The sequence below is a fragment of the Ailuropoda melanoleuca genome, chromosome 1 (genome assembly GCF_002007445.2).
Source record: "Ailuropoda melanoleuca isolate Jingjing chromosome 1, ASM200744v2, whole genome shotgun sequence".
Classification (NCBI taxonomy): domain Eukaryota; kingdom Metazoa; phylum Chordata; class Mammalia; order Carnivora; family Ursidae; genus Ailuropoda; species Ailuropoda melanoleuca.
The window spans coordinates 2,976,822-2,986,285 of NC_048218.1; the positions used below are offsets into that span (position 1 = coordinate 2,976,822).

Genomic DNA, 9,464 nt, shown 5'->3' on the forward strand with positions numbered 1-9,464 from the left:
TTTCTTTCTTTCTTTCTTTCTTTGGCTGTCCAGCTTTCCCAATTGTATATTCTTGCCCCCTTTGTCATAAATTAATTAATCTTATATCCATGACCTTATTTCTGGGTTCTCTATTCTGTTCAACTGATCCATGTGTCTGTTTTTATGCCACTACCATACCATTTTGATTAGTATAACATTGTAATATAGTTTGAAATCAGGCAGGGTGACACCTTTGGATTTACTCTTTCTCATGATTGCCTTGGCTATGGTCCCATACAAAATTTAAGATTGCTTGTTCTCTTCTCTGAGCAATGTGATTGGGATTTGGACGGCGCCTGCATCTGGTGGGCATGAATCTGTATCTTGCTTTGGGCAATAGGGATACTTTAACAAGAGCCCAGAATGTCTTTCCATATCGTTCTGTCTTCTACAATTTCTTTTATCAATGACATAGTTTTCAGTGTAGATTTCCTTCCGTTCTAGGGCTGAATAATAGTTCGTTGTCTGGATATACGATATTTTGCTTATCCATTCATTTATCAATGGACACTTGGGTTATTTTCACCCCTTGACTCTTGTGAATATTGCTGCTATGAACATGGGAGTACAAAAAAATTTTTTTAAATTTGTTTTTAAAGGGCGTCTGGGTGGCTCGGTTGGTTAAGAATCTGCCTTAGGCTCAGGTCATGATCCCAGGGTCCTGGGACGAAGCCCTGCATTGGGCTGCCTGCTCAGTGGGGAGCCTGCTTCTCTCTCTCCCTCTGCCCCTCCCCCTGCTTATGCTCTCTGTCAAATAAATGAATAAAATCTCAAAAAATTGTTTTTAAGAGGGGCGCCTGGGTGGCACAGCGGTTAAGCGTCTGCCTTCAGCTCAGGGCGTGATCCCGGCGTTATGGGCTCCAGCCCCACGTCAGGCTCTTCCTCTATGAGCCTGCTTCTTCCTCTCCCACTCCCCCTGCTTGAGTTCCCTCTCTCGCTGGCTGTCTCTATCTCTGTCAAATAAAAAAAATAAAATAAAATAAAATCTTAAAAAAAAATTGTTTTTAAGAGCATAGCTATACAAATATCTGTTCCAGTTCGTGAGTCCCTGATTTCAATTATTTTGGGTATATACCCAGAAGTGGGATTGCTGGATCATATGGCAGTTCTATTTTTAGTTTTTTAAGGAACTGCCATCCTGTTTTTCACCGTGGATACACCATTTCCCATCAGCAGTGCGCGAGGGCTCCAATTTCTCCAAATCCTTGCCAACACTGGTTATTTTCTGTTTTTGTTTTTGTAGTAGCCATTCTAGTCGCTGTGAGATGATGTCAGTGATTTTTTGAGGACCACTTGGTTTGAGCTTCCCTAGCTCTCTCCCCCCTTCTACCTTCTGAAATACTCAAGAGGTTAAAGTTATAAGATAGGCATTTCCTAAATATGAAGAATTGGGAAATTTAGACTTACATCCCCAGGGCATTTGGAACAAGCCCCTTTACCCCGCCCTGAGCTCTCCCAGCCACAGGCTGCCCCGCCGCACTTCCCAGCTGGCTTTAGGCTCGAGATCACGTATGCCTTAGACAGTAAAACCAAGAAATCACTTTTAAAAGATTTTTATTCATTTACTTAAGATTTCATTAAGAAACCTATCCCATGTTATTCTCTGCTAATATAAATTGTGTATTTTATGAAAAATAATTCTAAAAAATAGTAAGAAGAGTAAAAATTTTTCACACTTCTGCAAGTCTCTTTAATGTGTAGCTTAAGAGAAGACGGCTGGATGTTCACATCTGCCTCTGTGTTCAGTCTGTCGCGATATATTGTTTTAGTTGATGCATCTCAAGACAATCTGGCCTCTCAGACAGGTAGCTGGAAGGTGGAGGAGTATTTATACAGATACTCCGCCAAAACCCACACATCGATGTTTCTGAAAGGTGCGTGGTGACATGGAGCCCGAAAGCACGTCAATGAACTCCCCGTGCTGTTAGCCCAAAATCCACTGGTCTCTCCGGCACTTCAGATGGACCTATCACCCACTCGCGACTTTGTCCCACGGCCACTCAGGCATTTGAAAACTATTAATCCACTGAGTTATACAGATGCCGCAAGTGTTGATACGTTTCATTAGACGGTATATAGAATCACCACGTGCCTCATCAGAAACGTCTTCAAGTACTGGGACGTGATCAAGTTAACGGGGACAAATACGAGTTTCTCAGAATTTTAATTTTTACTTGAAAGCTTGAATGTTATCATTTGGGAGCAAATACTGTCCACTGGTTTCCTTCAGGTGGCAAACTTACTTTGTTCATTTTTAAGAAAATGCCTGCCGAATCCCTAAGCCTAATAAGTAAAAGTTTGGCTGTCGCTTGTGCCTTCGAGTGACAGCGGCGTTCTGTGAAGCCACAGCTAGGGCCGCTCACACCCGACAAGCTTTCCCAGCCAGCCGTCCTGGGGCTTGGGGCTGCCGCAGAGGAAGCTGGTGTGCACTTCCCATTTCTTCATGCAGAATTTTAAGACTTGCATATTCAGTGGTTGAGCCTTAATAAAGGTAATGCTTAAATTCTGCTCCATCAGGACATCCTTAGAGAAACCGTCCTGTTTGGATGGCGAGGGGGTGTGGGTGTGGATGCGGAGCTGGGACAAGCAGCGACACTTGATGCCACCGCCCGGGTGTGCTGAGGAGCCTGTGGTTTCACCCACCGTTGTCCCTGTGCCACCACGGCCCCTGTCCCTGCGAAAGAGGCATGTAGCATCTCGGGGTCATTATGATCCTAGTTCTGACCACACAGACTCCCTGAATGGGTCCTGGGGAGCCCTCAAGGCCACAGAGCACACTTCAGAACCACGGGTTGGACTTTTTTTTTTTTTTAAGATTTAATTTATTTATTCGAGAGAGACAGAGAGAGCATGAGCAGGGGGAGGGGCAGAAGGAGAAGCAGGCTCCCCACTGAGTGAGGGGCTCCATGCGGGACTCGATCCCAGGACCCCGGGATCATGACTTGAGCCAAAATTAGACGCTTCACTGACTGAGCCACCCAGGCGCCCCAGCTGGTAGGACTTAAATGTCACCCAGAAGAGTGATGTTGTTTCAAGTGATTTCTAATTTGTTATTCAGCAGGATCTCTTCTCAGAGTTTTCTCTTCCTCATTGACTTTGCTCCCTTGCTTACTAATCTGTAATTGGGAGCCTGCGAGGCACAAGGTCCCGTGCTGGGTGTCACACGCTATGTGCAATCTCGCCTCCTTTTTATTCTAATTGGAGTTGAGTTGTTGTTTTGTTTTTAAGATTTTATTTATTTATCTGACAGAGAGAGAGCACAAGTAGGGGGAGAAGCAGGCAGAGGGAGAGGGAGAAGCAGGCTCCCCGCTGAGCAGGGAGCCTGATGCGGGACTCCATCCCAGCACCCTGAGATCACGACCTGAGCGGAAGGCAGACGCTTCACCGACTGAGCCACCTGGGCGCCCATGGCGTTGAGTTCTATGCACTCCTCCAGCGTCACACACAGCTCAAGTCAGAACTGTTCGAATACTGTCATACAGTGTCTGCTCCAGCAATTCTCCAAATGACTCGATTCTGTAATCTGATAGAAGCCGGCTCTTCAAAGAGATCATTTCTTGATGAAGTCAATGAACAGTCAAAACATAATAACCAACATTAGGATGGAGCAAGCCAGCGAGGGCACTCAGATTTCAAGGAATTCAAAAGGATTTTAAGTCATCCAGGGCATGTTCTCTTCTTCAGTGGAACTAAACTACCAATCAGTGGTAGAGAGATAACTAAAAATCCCCAAGTTTTTGGAAACATCACACAGTTGTGATGAACTACACGTAACATGAAGTTTGCTGTTTTGACCCCTTGTAGGCCTGCAGTGACCTTGAGCACGCACAGGTTGCCGACATCACTGCCTCCTCCTTCCCCAGAGCGCTTCCACCTGGCGGAGCGAGGCTCCGTGCCCCCCTCCCCCGCCCCCCGGTACTCCAGGTTCTCCTTTCTTTCTCTGGGAGTCCTCCAGGCGCCTCATACGAGTGGAATCATGCAGCCTGTGTCCTGTCGTGACTGGCTTATTTCACTTGGCATGGTGTCCTCAGGGTTCAGCCATGTTATGGCACGGGTCAGAATTTCCTTCCCTTTTAAGGCTGAACAATATTCTGTTGTATGTTTAAAAAGAGACAGAAAGCGAGAAAGCGAGAGAATTTCTTGACTAGCTCCATGATCCGTCAAAACCTAATAACCATCGCAGGGCAGAGCAGGCCATGGAGGAGGCCATGCTCGCAATCGAAGCAGGCTGGGGTCCCGCACATGTGGCCAGATGTGCACACGGCCCTCTGGAAGGGGGCCGCGGATGTGTGCAGAAGGGCGGAAGGAAGCACAACGAGCAGGAGCTGTGAAAGGACACGCGTGTGTGCAGCCGGCTCCGGGCACGGGCTTAGCCACTCTGGGCGGCAGTGCGGCTCCCTCAGCTTGGGAACCCGCGACGGTTAGTTTCACATGTCAGCTTGGCGGGACCATGCTGTCCCGATGTTTGGTCAAACACCAGTTTAGATGTGGCTGTGTGTGAAGGTTACTTTTAGATGTGACTAACAATTAAATCAGCAGAGCAGATTACCCTGCACAATGTGGGTGGGCCTCAGCCCATCAGTCAAAGGTCTGGAGAGCAAAGACATGTGCCCTCGGAGGAAGGAGTTCTACCAGCAGACAGCTTCGGCCTCGGACTGAGGCTGCAACATCATCTCTCTCTCAAGATTTTATGTTTGTTTGTTTGTTTGTTTGTTTGTTTGGGGTGGCAGGGAGAGGCAGAGGCAGAGATAGAGAATCTCAAGCACACTCCATGCTGAGCATGGAGCCCCATGTGGGGCTTGATCTCACGACGCTGAGATCATGACCTGAGCCAAAATCAAGAGCTGGATGCTCAGCTGCCAGCAGCACCCAGGCGCCCCGAGCTGGAACGTCACCTTTTACCAGAGTTTCTAGACTGCTGGCCCACCCTGCACGTTTCAGACTTGCCAGCACTTGCAATGGCATGAGCTGATTCCTTAAAACCCATCTATCTATCTCTATCTCCTATCTGTCTATCTATCTATCTATCTATCTATCTATCTATCTATCTATCTATCATCTATCTATCTATCTAAAATCTCCGTCTAGTCCGTTTTGTTTCTCAGGAGAGCTCTACCCAATACAGTACCCCTTTTCATTTCCATCTAGGCCTTTATGATGGCACATTGAGGCCATCAGGAGAGTAGGCAGGCACTGTGGACTGCCAAGGGTCCATGCTATGGGACGGTCCTGGAAGGCCTGTGTCCCGGTTAGCCACTCACCCACCCATGATTCTTCCGGGAGGGATTTATGCAGTTGAGGGTCAGAAAATGTGCCTTCCAATCCTGCCTCCTGCTTCCTGTCCACCCACAACGGGCAGTGTGAGGTTGCCCTCCTGCCCGTGCAAGCCCGCAGAGCTCAGGCACGGCTGCCTGGAAGAGAAGTGGGGGACACAGAGGTGGCAGCCTGGCTGCAGGCCCCTCTCCTGCCGCCCTGCCCACCCGTTGGCCACGCTGGCCCTTGCAGGGCTCCAGATCTGCGCAGCTCGTCTGGGGAGGCTGCGGCTGGGTGCCCAAGGGGTGAGGGAGGTGAAGCTGGCGCACTGCCCTCCTGTACTCGGGACAGCCCAAAGTTAGCACAAAAAGGCACATCACGCCAAAAAATTTTCCTTTTTCTTCTTGCCCCTCCTCCTTGGCTGTTTTCCTAATCTTGCTGAAATGAACATTTACCGTCTCTTGAGACATCAGAGGACAGAGCTGCTGTTTCCATAACAAATTTTCAATGAGAAAAAAGGAAAGAACAAAGCCTGGGCTGGACCTATGGGCTGGGTCTGACAGCACGCTTTCCATGGCAGCCGTGTGTCTGTCCGGCTTGCTGCCCGTCGGGCTAGACGGCCCTCTTCTTCGCTTGCCTCCACATTATTATGTATCTGCAATCACATGTACTTTTGTTAGGTGCAAATGGTACTCAGGATCCGTGGAGACATTCTGCTTCCAGAAAACAGAATGTGCCCACAGAGTTCTGGAGCCGGAGGGAAGCTCTCTGGGTCCTTTTATGAGAAGAAACCCGTCTAGACAAGTTCAAGGCACACTTAAGACGGGGTCCAGGTCCTCATCCCGGCTAGAGCTCATCACACTTAACTGTGTGTCCCCCTTTCCTACTTTTGTTCAGTACGAGCAAGGAACACATGCTCTTGCCTAATAAGGATCTTTAGAAGGTTTGTTTAACACCAGGATAGAATTATTTATAATTAGCCTAGCTTTTGCTAGTTTCAAGTAAAAGTTTGCGAAGTCTTTTAAAAAGTTATTTCTTGGGGCGCCTGGGTGGCACAGGGGTTAAGCGTCTGCCTTCGGCTCAGGGCGTGATCCCGGTGTTATGGGATCGAGCCCCACGTCAGGCTCTTCCGCTATGAGCCTGCTTCTTCCTCTCCCAATCCCCCTGCTTGTGGTCCCTCTTTCACTGGCTGTCTCTATCTCTGTCGAATAAATAAATAAAATCTTAAAAAAAAAAAAGCTATTTCTTACTGGGGCGCCTGGCTGGCTCAGTCAGAAGAGCGTGAGACTTTTGATCTCAGGGCCATGGGTTCGAGCCCCATGTTGGGGGTAGAGATTACTAAAAACAAACTAACAAAAGTTAAAAAAAGGTATTTCTTACTGACTTAGAGATCCCCCTGTAAGCCTGATTTACACCGTCTTATTCTCCCAAGGCTCAGAGGCTTGCTAACAAAGATAAGCTTCCACTCCTTACAACCATCAGCAATCCTGAATTACTAAGGCTGCTGTATACTCATGCTTGTTCTATGTTTAAAAAAAAAAAAAATTCGGGAGGCCTGGAGCTACAGAATAATTTTGCATACGTTTTCCTCCCCATCTTCAGAACATCCATATTGCCTTTCCTTATGACTGTCATTTCTCCAAGCAGTTCTGGATTCCGCTGTCGAAACCCGGCTGAGCACCTGCGTGCACTCCCCTCCTCCGTGGGGGCCACGGTCGGTGCGGACCAGCACACACCCAGGTCTTTGAGGGGTGCACCCGACATCGTGAGGAGCCATTCTTTTCAGGATGTTTCACACCAGATAATTCTCTTTATACTTCCACAGAAAGCTCCGGGGTTTGTAGGAGGGTTCTCTAATAACACATCTTTCAAGTAGGGACAAGTTTGTTAATCTTTACTAAGGTGCAAACCTTAACAACTCACATTTCAGGGTTCTGCCATTGCGTGCACCTCAGATGCACTCTTTTTTTTTTTTTAAGATTTTATTTATTTATTTGTCAGAGAGAGCACAAGCAGGGGGGAGTGGCAGGCAGAGGGAGAAGCAGGTTCCCCACGAAGTAGGGAGCCCAATGTGGGTATCGATCCTAGGACCCTGGGATCATGACCTGAGCCCCTGGCAGACCCTTAACTGACTGAGCCACCCAGGCAGCCCATCAGATGCACTTTCCACAACATCGACTTTGAGTTATGACAGGCACAGTTTCCTAAAAGTATCAGCTTCTCTCATTGGCTCACCAATTCCCCAAACTGGGTAAAACCACCCCATGTTGATCCGAGTCCGCTGGTGCAAATTAACCAGCTTCTCCGGCAGCATCTTTTCTTTCAGTTTGCTCATCTGCCTCTGGGAACCAGTGATTTATAAATAAAAATTTATTATTTATCATTCATGAGCCTGGAAATGTGACACATATGGAGCTCCAGAAATAAATTGTCAGCTACTGGGCAACATATTTTTGATATATTGCAAATGTATTTCCTACATCACCGATTTGCCCAGATGGGCTCCCAGTTTGTCATACTAAGATGAAATCCTCCGCATAGTTTTATCTTCGTGTTTCATAGCCGTTCTTCCCCTGGGTCCTAATCTATTTTCTGTCTCCTTGTCAACGATACCTCCAGGGGTGATACAATTATGTGAGGGCCACAGAGCAATAACTCAGAACGTATTTACGTGGCGTCCTTCTCCAAGACGCAAAGGTACTCTGAGGACAGTGCTGAACGAACGTTCCAGCATTCCTGCGCAGTAGACACAGGAGAGCATTATAGTTATTTATTTATTTTTACTTTTTAGTTTGGGAATTTTCACATGCCCAAAAGCAGAGAGAAAGTATAATGAACCTCTGCATACCCATCGTTCAGCTGTAAAATTATTAACGTTTCCCAAGTCTTATTCCATCTTTTTCCCGTTCTTCCCCCACCCTCTGCCTTAAGTAGCTCAGAATAAATCCCGGACACCAGGTTATTTCACTGCAGCAGGAGAGAGTGTTATCAATTCCATTTTATGGGGAAGGGGAGGCTCTGTGAAGTGAAGGACCTCACCCACAGCGTTACACCCGATCCATGGGGAAGACAGGCTCCAGGGGTCTCCCTCCATCCCAACACCCGGCTCCTCAGAACAGAAGCAAAGGGTCCCATGCAATGATCTGCTTAGTTACATACACAGCCTGTCACCAACTACACAATGTCAGCTGTGGCAAAGATATTCAAACAGATTAAGAACATAGATTTATCTCAGTCTATAAATATTTAAATAAGTTAAAAGAGTTCACTTCCTGAAGCTATCAGAGTCCCTTGAAAGAATTAATTACAAGCTAAATCCCCAAAGTTACATTTAGGCAGAAAGTCATTTAAAGATTCAAACATATGGAGTCATAAAGAATAAATGTGTGACCCTCTGGTCACCTGCAACTCTGAGTAGACCCTACTTGGTTTTGTTGCTGCATTGACAATGCCAGCATCCTTACCAGGAGAATTTACAGCACACACCATCTCCCCCGAAGACATCTCAGATGTCTGGGTTTTCTCCCAACCAGTTTTTGAGCTCTGGGTACCCCTGGGTGCCTGTCAGGGGAGCCAGACGTGTCCACATCCTCTGGCTTCCCCACAGGGCTGTGGCTTTCCCGTGGCCCCTCTGGTCCCTGGCTGAGCCGTTGGGAAGCCAGTGTTGTGTAACAGGAAGAATTTGCCAGGTCTCTGTCGCTGGTTCCTGGGAGGGGGCCTCTAAACTGTCAGACCATACCCGAGTTTATGCTGTGGAGGTGACCAACGGCTCAGGTCGCGAGCCCTTCATGCCAAGGAGACCAACACGGGCTAGAGGGTTGGGACTTTGAGCCAAGTGATATCAGGCGAAGTTTTGATCTTCAGGGAGGAGAGGGGGCTGGAGAGATCGAGCTCAATCACATGACCAGCGATCCCATGTGCCTGAGTAATAAACCCCTGACAAGAACTCCAGACACCCCACGCTCAGATGAGCTTCCCGGCTGGGAACTCAGGGATGCTCCGGGAGGACGGCGCGAAGCTCTGCATTCGAGGCCCTCCTGGACTTTATGGTGTCTTTTACAGTGAAACTAGAACTAAAACTAGAACTCCCGGAGTTCTGGGACGCGTTCTGGCAAATGGTTGAACTGGAGGGGGTGGTAGGAATTCTGGAATTTGTAGCCAGTTGGTCAGAAGCACGAGTGGCCTGGAAC

At 47.8% G+C, this 9,464-nt stretch overlaps 1 non-coding gene across 1 annotated transcript; it reads left to right on the plus strand.

Moving 5' to 3' along the window:
• The first annotated feature begins 6,530 nt into the window (after nucleotides 1–6,530).
• On the plus strand, nucleotides 6,531–6,603 carry TRNAK-UUU. The gene has a single exon. It is a non-coding gene; the product is annotated as a tRNA-Lys (tRNA).
• The last annotated feature ends 2,861 nt before the right edge of the window (nucleotides 6,604–9,464 follow it).